Here is a 9735-nt window from a genome sequence, read left to right on the forward strand (position 1 = left end):
CAGCCGGACAGAGGATCATTACCTGTTGATGGCGCACTGCCGGATGGTCATTACCTGTTGATGGCACACAGCTGGAGGGTGATGACCAGTTGATGTCGCACTGCCGGATGGTCATTACCTGTTGATGGCACACAGCCGGATAGAGGATCATTACCTGTTGATGGCACACAGCCGGTCAGAGGATAAGATCTTTTGATTGCATACACCGGGTCCCTCCCTGATAACAGGGAACCCTGAGGAATACTGGTCATCTTGATCCCCCACTGACTATATACTTGCTCCACCTCAGCCTACACCATCATGGAGGACACTTCCACCTGTGTCCACTGTAAGGTTGGACTTTCTTTTATAATTACAGCAGATTAATAAACATCATAAAGCTGTAAAACTATCGAGTAATTTATTATAAATTATTATAAAGAAATATAAAGTATAATAGATAGCTATAGAGGGCACATAAGACGACTAACTATAGAAAGCATGCTATCGCCTGATATATACTGTATATTCTAGATGGCGCTATTACACTAAATACATCACAACCTCCAGGGTGATATTACCGTACAATGCGAGATCACTAATAATGGCCACAGATTATGAGAAAATGACCAGCTCCATAGTCCTGGAGTTATTATAAATGTCTCTAGTGTGAGGCAGGGACTGGACGAGTGTTGGAGGGAGGTATATTCCCCCAGGACGTCCTTTAAGTATCCATGCTGTAGAATCTGCCGTATACTTCTGTTCTAGCAGTCAGACATTTCACTCTGCAGATCACAGGCTCAACATTGTGTAAAACTAGGTTTCGGTAATGATGGTGTAACAGACCGGGCAGACTGACTGGGCAGGAGAGAATTTCATGTTCTCTTGATTATAGCATCATTCAGAGAATTCCTACTCCTAATTATTTAAAGGTGTTGTCCGCGACTATTTTATTTTTTTTTTACCATGGGCCTAAGAACTAAAAGGTAAGTATTTGCTAACTATATGCCTGTTGGGCCCGATGCCGATCTCTGCCATTTCAGAGAGGTCACGGATCGCTCCTGCCAGTGATTTTGCAGCTCCCTCTCTGCTCTGTTGATGGGGTGTGACTGCCGATGTCATGCTGACTTGACAGCTAGCTCCCTGCTGCCTAACTGCAGGGAGCCATCTGTCAATGAGAATGAAGTTGGCAGTCTCGCCTCATAGACAGAGCAGCAGGGAAGAGGAAGAGCTGTTCTGTTGACGTGAAGCAGCAGAATCGCTGTTAGGAGCAGTTCAGGTGTGATCAGAGCCGCCACAGGGTAGAACAGGTAGATAGTAAGCAATTACCTGCCTGTTAGTTCTTAGGCACATTGCATTTTTCTATCTCATCCTGTAGGAGTCACCTTCTCTTCAACGAAAAAGAGACGCTGTGAAACCTACGCGTATCGAACACCAAAAGTTCTTAATCCTAGTATACAAATACATGTAGGGAGTTACAATTTATATGTTCGACTGCCCCATCATATGGGCGTGTTGATAGTTCCTCACGCCCAATTTTTCAAAGTAAAGAAATTATAGGTTGTCGAAATAATAATATTGAAAAATTGAGATTAAAATAACAAAAGAAAAAGAAAAGGTTATAATGTATAAGATTATATAGAAAAAAAAAACCATGGTATATACACCTCTGATTATAATGCATGGAATATACACGTACAGACCAAAAGTTTGGACGCACCTTCTCATTTAAATATTTTTCTGTATTTTCATGACTATGAAAATTGTACATTCACACTGAAGGCAGCATAACTATGAATTAACACATGTGGAATTATATAGTTAACAAAAAAATGTGAAACAACTGAAAATATGTCTTATAATCTAGGTTCTTCAAAGTAGCCACCTTTTGCTTTGATGACTGCTTTGCACACTCTTGGCATTCTCTTGATGAGCTTCAAGAGGTAGTCACCAGAAATGGTCTTCCAACAATCTTGAATGAGTTCCCAGAGATGCTTAGCACTTGTTGGCCCTTTTGCCGTCACTCTGCGGTCCAGCTCACCCCAAACCATCTCAGTTGGGTTAAGGTCTAGTGACTGTGGAGGCCAGGTCATCTGGCGTAGCACCCCATCACTCTCCTTCTTGGTCAAACAGCCCTTACACAGCCTGGAGGTGTGTTTGGGGTCATTGTCCTGTTGAAAAATAAATGATGGTCCAACTAAATGCAAACCGGATGGAATAGCATGCCGCTGCAAGATGCTGTGGTAGCCATGCTGGTTCAGTATGCCTTCAATTTTGAATAAATCCCCAACAGTGTCACCAGCAAAGCACCTCCACACCATCACACCTGCTCCTCCATGCTTCACGGTGGAAACCAGGCATGTAGAGTCCATCCATTCACCTTTTCTGCGTCGCACAAAGACATGGTGGTTGAAACCAAAGATCTCAAATTTGGACTCATCAGACCAAAGCACAGATTTCCACTGGTCTAATGTCCATTCCTTGTGTTCTTTAGCCCAAACAAGTCTCTTCTGCTTGTTGCCTGTCCTTAGCAGTGGTTTCCTAGCAGCTATTTTACCATGAAGGCTGCTGCACAAAGTTTCCTCTTACCAGTTGTTGTAGAGATGTGTCTGCTGCTAGAACTCGGTGTGACATTGACCTGGTCTCTAATCTGAGCTGCTGTTAACCTGCGATTTCTGAGGCTGGTGACTCGGATAATCTTATTCTCAGAAGCAGAGGTGACTCTTGGTCCTCTTTTCCTGGGGTGGTCCTCAAGTGAGCCAGTTTCTTTGTAGTGATTTATGGTTTTTGCAACTGCACTTGGGGACACTTTCAAAGTTTTCCCAATTTTTCGCATTGACTGACCTTCATTTCTTAAAGTAATGATGGCCTCTTGTTTTTCTTTACTTAGCTGCTTTTTTCTTGCCATAATACAAATTCTAACAGTCTATTCAGGAGGACTATCAGCTGTGTATCCACCAGACTTCTGCACAACACAACTGATGGTCCCAACCCCATTTATAAGGCAAGAAATCCCACTTATTAAACCTGAGAGGGCACACCTGTGAAGTGAAAACCATTTCCGGTGACTACCTCTTGAAGCTCATCAAGAGAATGCCAAGAGTGTGCAAAGCAGTCATCAAAGCAAAAGGTGGCTACTTTGAAGAACCTAGAATATAAGACATAATTTCAGTTGTTTCACACTTTTTTGTTAAGTATATAATTCCACATGTGGTAATTCATAGTTTTGATGCCTTCAGTGTGAATGTACAATTTTCAAAGTCATGAAAATACAGAAAAATCTTTAAATGAGAAGGTGTGTCCAAACTTTTGGTCTGTACTGTATATAGATAACATATATTTTGCACCATTAATTTTGTTGTAAATACATATATATAGAAGTATTTAAGGTCATCACAGAGGAGATATGTATCATCAACTTTTAAACAGTTGGTGATGGAAACCCATATTTGTAACTACAGTGTCAAAGATGCTGAGAGACTTATTTGTCTTTTCACTGGGCTGGGTTTTTTGTGAACAGCTGAAGAGATGGGTGGGACGGCTGTTCACCATATCTCCTCCTCTGGCTCTAATTCATGTGGATAGAGACATCACTACATAGATATATATTCATATATATCTCTATTTATATCTTAAAAAATTGTAGATTTTAGACATATATTATACATAGATATATGATAGATATGATATACTTTAAATAATTCTATATTTTTAGTACATACAGTACATACATCATAGCTAAACACATACATATATATGTTTGTTAATGTTGTTATATATATATATGCAAATTGCCTCTTCAGAGAAAAAGAGGACTTGTACTCTATAGCGCCACCTATTGGAAGCAGCAATCCTACAAGTCACAATCAACCCTTTAATGAGTCGTGCAATATGACTTAGGATAAAAGCCAAATCAGAATCTCAATTTGCAGACACGGCGTTTCGGGCTGTTGGCCCTCGTCAGTGCAAAGTATGAGAACTGATTTGGCTGGTGAGAGGCTCTGGACTGAGGTCTTTTTCTCTGAAGAGGCAATTTGCATATTCAATTTCCCAGAGAAGCATTGCATGGCGAATAAGCCTCCTTACCTTGACGTGCCAGAGCCGGTGTGTCACTCTCCATAAGGAGAAACGCTACCCCTTAGACAAATCATATATATATATATATATATATATATATATATATATATATATATATATATATATATATATATATATATATATATATATATATACAGTACAGACCAAAAGTTTGGACACACCTTCTCATTTAAAGATTTTTCTGTGTTTTAATGACTTTGAAAATTGTACATTCACGCTGAAGGCATCAAAACTATGAATTAACACATGTGGAATTATATACTTAACAAAAAAGTGTGAAACAACTGAAAATATGTCTTATATTCTAGGTTCTTCAAAGTAGCCACCTTTTGCTTTGATGACTGCTTTGCACAATCTTGGCATTCTCTTGATGAGCATCACGAGGTAGTCGCCGGAAATGGTCTTCCAACAATCTTGAAGGAGTTCCCAGAGATGCTTAGCACTTGCTGGCCCTTTTGCCTTCACTCTGCGGTCCAGCTCACCCCAATCCATCTCGATTGGGTTCAGGTCTGGTGACTGTGGAGGCTACGTCATCTGGCGTAGCACCCCATCACTCTCCCTCTTGGTCAAATAGCCCTTACACAGCCTGGAGGTGTGTTTGGGGTCATTGTCGTGTTGAAAAATAAATGATGGTCCAACTAAACGCAAACCGAATGGAATAGCATGCCACTGCAAGATGCTGTGGTAGCCATGCTGGTTCAGTATGTCTTCAATTTTGAATAAATCCCCAACAGTGTCACCAGCAAAGCACCCCCACACCATCACACCTCCTCCTCCATGCTTCACGGTGGGAACCAGGCATTTAGAGTCCATCCGTTCACCTTTTCTACGTCGCACAAAGACACGGTGGTTGGAACCAAAGATCTCAAATTTGGACTCATCAGACCAAAGCACAGATTTCCACTGGTCTAATGTCCATTCCTTGTGTTCTTTAGCCCAAACAAGTCTCTTCTGCTTGTTGCCTGTCCTTAGCAGTGGTTTTGTAGCAGCTATTTTACCATGAAGGCCTGCTGCACAAAGTCACCTCTTAACAGTTTTTGTAGAGATGTGTCTGCTGCTAGAACTCTGTGTGGCATTGACCTTGTCTCTAATCTGAACTGCTGTTAACCTGCGATTTATGAGGCTGGTGACTCAGATAAACTTATCCTCAGAAGCAGAGAAAACTCTTGGTCTTCCTTTCCTGGGGCGGTCCTCATGTGAGCCAGTTTCTTTGTAGCGCTTGATGGTTTTTGCAACTGCACTTGGGGACACATTCAAAGTTTGCCATATTTTTCGAACTGACTGACCTTCATTTCTTAAAGTAATGATGGCCACTCGTTTTTCTTTACTTAGCTGCTTTTTTCTTGCCATAATAGAAATTCTAACAGTCTATTCAGTAGGACTATCAGCTGTGTATCCACCTAACTTCTGCACAACACAACTGATGGTCCCAACCCCATTTATAAGCCAAGAAATCCCACTTATTAAACCTGACAGGGCACACCTGTGAAGTGAAAACCATTTCCGGTGACTACCTCTTGAAGCTCATCAAGAGAATGCCAAGAATGTGCAAAGCTGTCATAAAAGCAAAAGGTGGCTACTTTGGAGAACCTAGGATATAATACATATTTTCTGTTGTTTCACTCTTTTTTGTTACGTATATAATTCTACATGTGTTAATTCATAGTTTTGATGCCTTCAGTGTGAATGTACAATTTTCAAAGTCATGAAAATACAGAAAAATCTTTAAATGAAAAGGTGTGTCCAAACTTTTGGTCTGTACTGTATATATATATATATATATATATATATATATATAGCTTGAGGAGACATTATAGATACATACTTACATAGTTTCACCATATATACATAAATAATATATTTATATCATATAATAATATTGATTCATTTATATAGCACTATTAATTCCATAGTGCTTTACATACATTTGCAGCACTGTCCCCATTGGGGCTCACAATCTAAACATCCTATCAGTATGTCTTTCAGGTTTCATAGTTCCATCTATCTATCTAATACATAAAATAGAATCTAATAACATTTCTATGGATTGTCTTTCTGTTCCTATTATGTAAAGTATGAAGCTTTGCCATTATTTGTGACATGATAATAAATTGGATCCTTTCACTTCCTTTCTGTTTTTTTGCTCCACCTTGGAAACGGACAATCACACACACATCAAACTACACAAAACAATGGACCACATCCAATTATAGTCACAACAGCTTCCAAGAGACCATGTAGTGTAAACCCGCACACAGGGGGACACCACATAGTGACCATCACTCAAGAAACACAACACCAGACACCAAACTACAGCACACAACAAGGAAGAGACAGTGCACAGGTGTGAACGACGTCAAATGATGCCACAAATACAAGACACAAATGCGGAAGGATGATATAGAACAGGGATGTTGGAAAGCGCAAATGGTGTGACACATGGCCACTGCTCCTGTTAGCACCACTAAGGGCACACAGAGGTTCATTTCACCGCACTCCCCATGCAATAGCGTCGGGCCTATTTCTAGTATATATATAATGCAAAATCAGATAAGAGTCAACGGAAATGAATTCTTGCAGCAGACTATAGATTATATTCTAAGCATCCTGTTTCTCCAAAGAAATGATTAGTGTCTCTACACATCTCAGAGTCAGTTGTTTCTGACCGCAAAGATAACATCTGTCTACTTTCCACTCATTCTAGGACCTTTCAGTAAAACTATATGACGCACCCCTGGGCCTGTGTCGCGCAGCGTTGCGCACGCGGGAGCTTACCCGGAGCCGGATCTGTTGAGGGTAGTAGTCTCGTGGCGGTGACCCGGTCCGTGCGCAGGGAGTCAGACTAAGTGGCGCTGTATTAGCGGTAGATGTTGGACGACTACGCCACCCGTTGAATGCAGCTATGGAGCTGCCGCTGCAGGGCAGACCGCTGAGGCCGGTGGTAGGATTGTGCAGCGTGATAGTATAACCCCCAACGGGAGGGGTATGGCCTCAGGGCAGCCGACGTGGACGATGGGGGTAGCAGGAACCACTCGGAGACGGTACGGTGTAGTTCAGGGTCTTTACTGGTGACAAAGATAGACCCTCCTGGAGTACTGGCTAGCGATTGGGGCCTGGTCAGTCCTTGAGCAGATGGGATCTCCCCTGGCCAGGCGGAGTTGTAGGCCTCCCAAACTAACTGTACTCTTCTGGCTACCTTGCTAGAGGCGGGTAAAAGTAGCCCACGTCCCTGAGTGTGCCGTGTGGTGCTCACCCGTATGGCCGGTGACTCGGGGCCTTCTAGTAGCTTCCGCTCCACGACGGCGGTGCTGGTCCCATGCGTGTGACCGTGCCTTCGGGTTTCTTGGCCAGAGGACCTGGAATCCCCTGCCTGATGGATTCTGCTGCTGGGTAGGAGTTAGTCCCCACAGCCTCGGACTCCGGGTCCGGTAAGAAATCTTCTCAGTCAGGGCGAGCTCTGCAGCTGCCAGCCCCTGACTCCTTGTAACACTGCTCCCACAGAGCTCCTGATGTTCTGTTCCTATATCTGCTTCTCTTCTCTGTCTCTACTTCTTCTCTACTCACTAACCCTGCCTCAGCCCCAGGTTTATATAGGGGAAGTCCTTCCCCTCCCAGGACTGGGCAGGAGGTGTGGCATGCATAGGATTCCTGACCAAGAGACCTCCCACCTGCTCTCAGACATAACATTGCTGTTACTGTGGAAACCAGACCCCTGGGGTGCCACATTCCCCCCTAGTGAAATTTAGTACTCCGGGACTAAACATATTTTAGAAAAACATAACAAGATATAACAATAACAATACAATAAAGAAACACATAAAGGTGGTCACGGCATGTCCGTAACCGGGTGCAGTCTTTGAAGAAAGCAAGGTGTCCATTTCACCAAAACAGGGAGACGTAACCAGGTAGGGGTCTGTCCTGCCCCGAGTCCTTAACAGTCTTTAGTCCGTCCTGGGTTACGCTCCAACTATGTACACAGGATTCCCGGTAAATCCACCAAAGACTCCTATAAACAACTAGAAACACATAATTATACACAAGCAACAAGAAAAACAGGTAACCACAAATAAAACAATTTATACACTTCAAATCCTCCAACGTGCGGGTAACTGGCCTCTAGTGGCCCTAGTGGACCTACGGAGCTGACTGTCTGGCCCTGAACTACAGGGTGTAGGAGCTGTCAAGGGTAAACTGGGCAGCTGTCTACGGGCCCTTTGGCTCACTAGGGATATGGCAGGCTCACTGCAAGCAGAGGGTTGATCCTCCTGGTCTGCTGGTGTGGGGTCTTCTGCCTCCTGGACCGGCTGTTCTTCCAGCTCTACCTGTTGCTCCGTAGGTGCTTGGGATGCTGGTTGGAGGAAGGTGAGTACGGGTACCACAACTGCACCATTGACTTGAGTCCAAGACCGAGGGAAGTCTCCGAGCACAGTACTAACCATATCTTCCCTTTCCTCTACGGGTCGAGGGTCTTCTTGTTCCTCTTCAGGGTTCCGTAGCTGTTCAGGACACTTCTTCAGGTGATCCCGGGATACAATGGCTATGGTCTCCCCTCCGTCTTTACTGATGGTACAGACCTTCGGGTTCTCGTGGCTTGAGGGCAGTACGGTGTACGGGTCCTTCTCCCACTGGTCGTCCAACTTGTGGAGCCGTCTTTTCCTCTTCAAGACCTGCTCTCCGGGTACCAGGGGAACAGCGGGAGCATACTGGTTGTAAGTTTTCTCTTGTCTTTCCCTAGTCTGACAGAGACTTCGCTCCACGCTCTCCTGTACTTTCCGGTACTGCTGCTGCCTCTTCGTGTCCCAGTCTGCTTCTGGTGAAGTGTCCTCGGGTGTCAGGACTCCCATTTCCAGGTCAACAGGTAACTTACCAGGTCTCGCCCTCATTAGGTAAGCCGGGGTACAGTTGGTGGAACCTACCGGGATGTGGTTATATAGGTCCACCAGATCGGGCAGCTTCTCAGGCCACAGACTGCGTTCTTCCAGGGGCAACGTTTTCAGAAGATCCATTACCACCTGGTTCATTTTCTCACAAAGTCCATTCGTTTGCGGATGATAGGGTGTCGTCCTTATCTTCCGGCAGCCATACAGATTGCAGAATTCCTGGAAGACCTCCGCTTCAAAGGCAGGTCCCTGGTCCGTCAGCACTTGGTCTGGGTACCCGTGTGGACGGCAGAAGTGCTGCTGGAAGGCTCTAGCTGCTGTTTGAGCCGTTAAGTCCTTGACGGGGATGACAACCAAGAACCGGGAGTAATGATCCACGATGGTTAACGCGTAGACGTAGCCACTTCTGCTTGGGGTCAGTTTTACATGATCCAAGGCTACCAGTTCCAACGGCTGCCGGGTGACGATGGACTGCAGGGGAGTCTTCTGGCTGGCACGGTCCTTCCTTCTTAGGTTGCACGGGCCACAGTCTCTGCACCACCTCTTGATGGTTCCACTCATGCCTACCCAGTGGAACCGCCCGCGCAGCAGGAACTCCAGCTTCTTCCATCCGAAGTGTCCAGCCCCGTCGTGGTATGCCTCCATCACCATGGCTGCGTCTCTTCATGGCACCACTACTTGCCAGATTAGTTCATGCGTCCGGGAGTTAACCATTCTGCGGCACAACTTCCCCTTGTAAAGGAACAGTCGACTCTTCTCAGCCCACAGTTGCTTGGCT

Source organism: Phyllobates terribilis, unplaced genomic scaffold (genome assembly GCF_046119375.1).
Source record: "Phyllobates terribilis strain yellow unplaced genomic scaffold, ASM4611937v1 Scaffold_13__5_contigs__length_258822181, whole genome shotgun sequence".
Lineage (NCBI taxonomy): Eukaryota > Metazoa > Chordata > Amphibia > Anura > Dendrobatidae > Phyllobates > Phyllobates terribilis.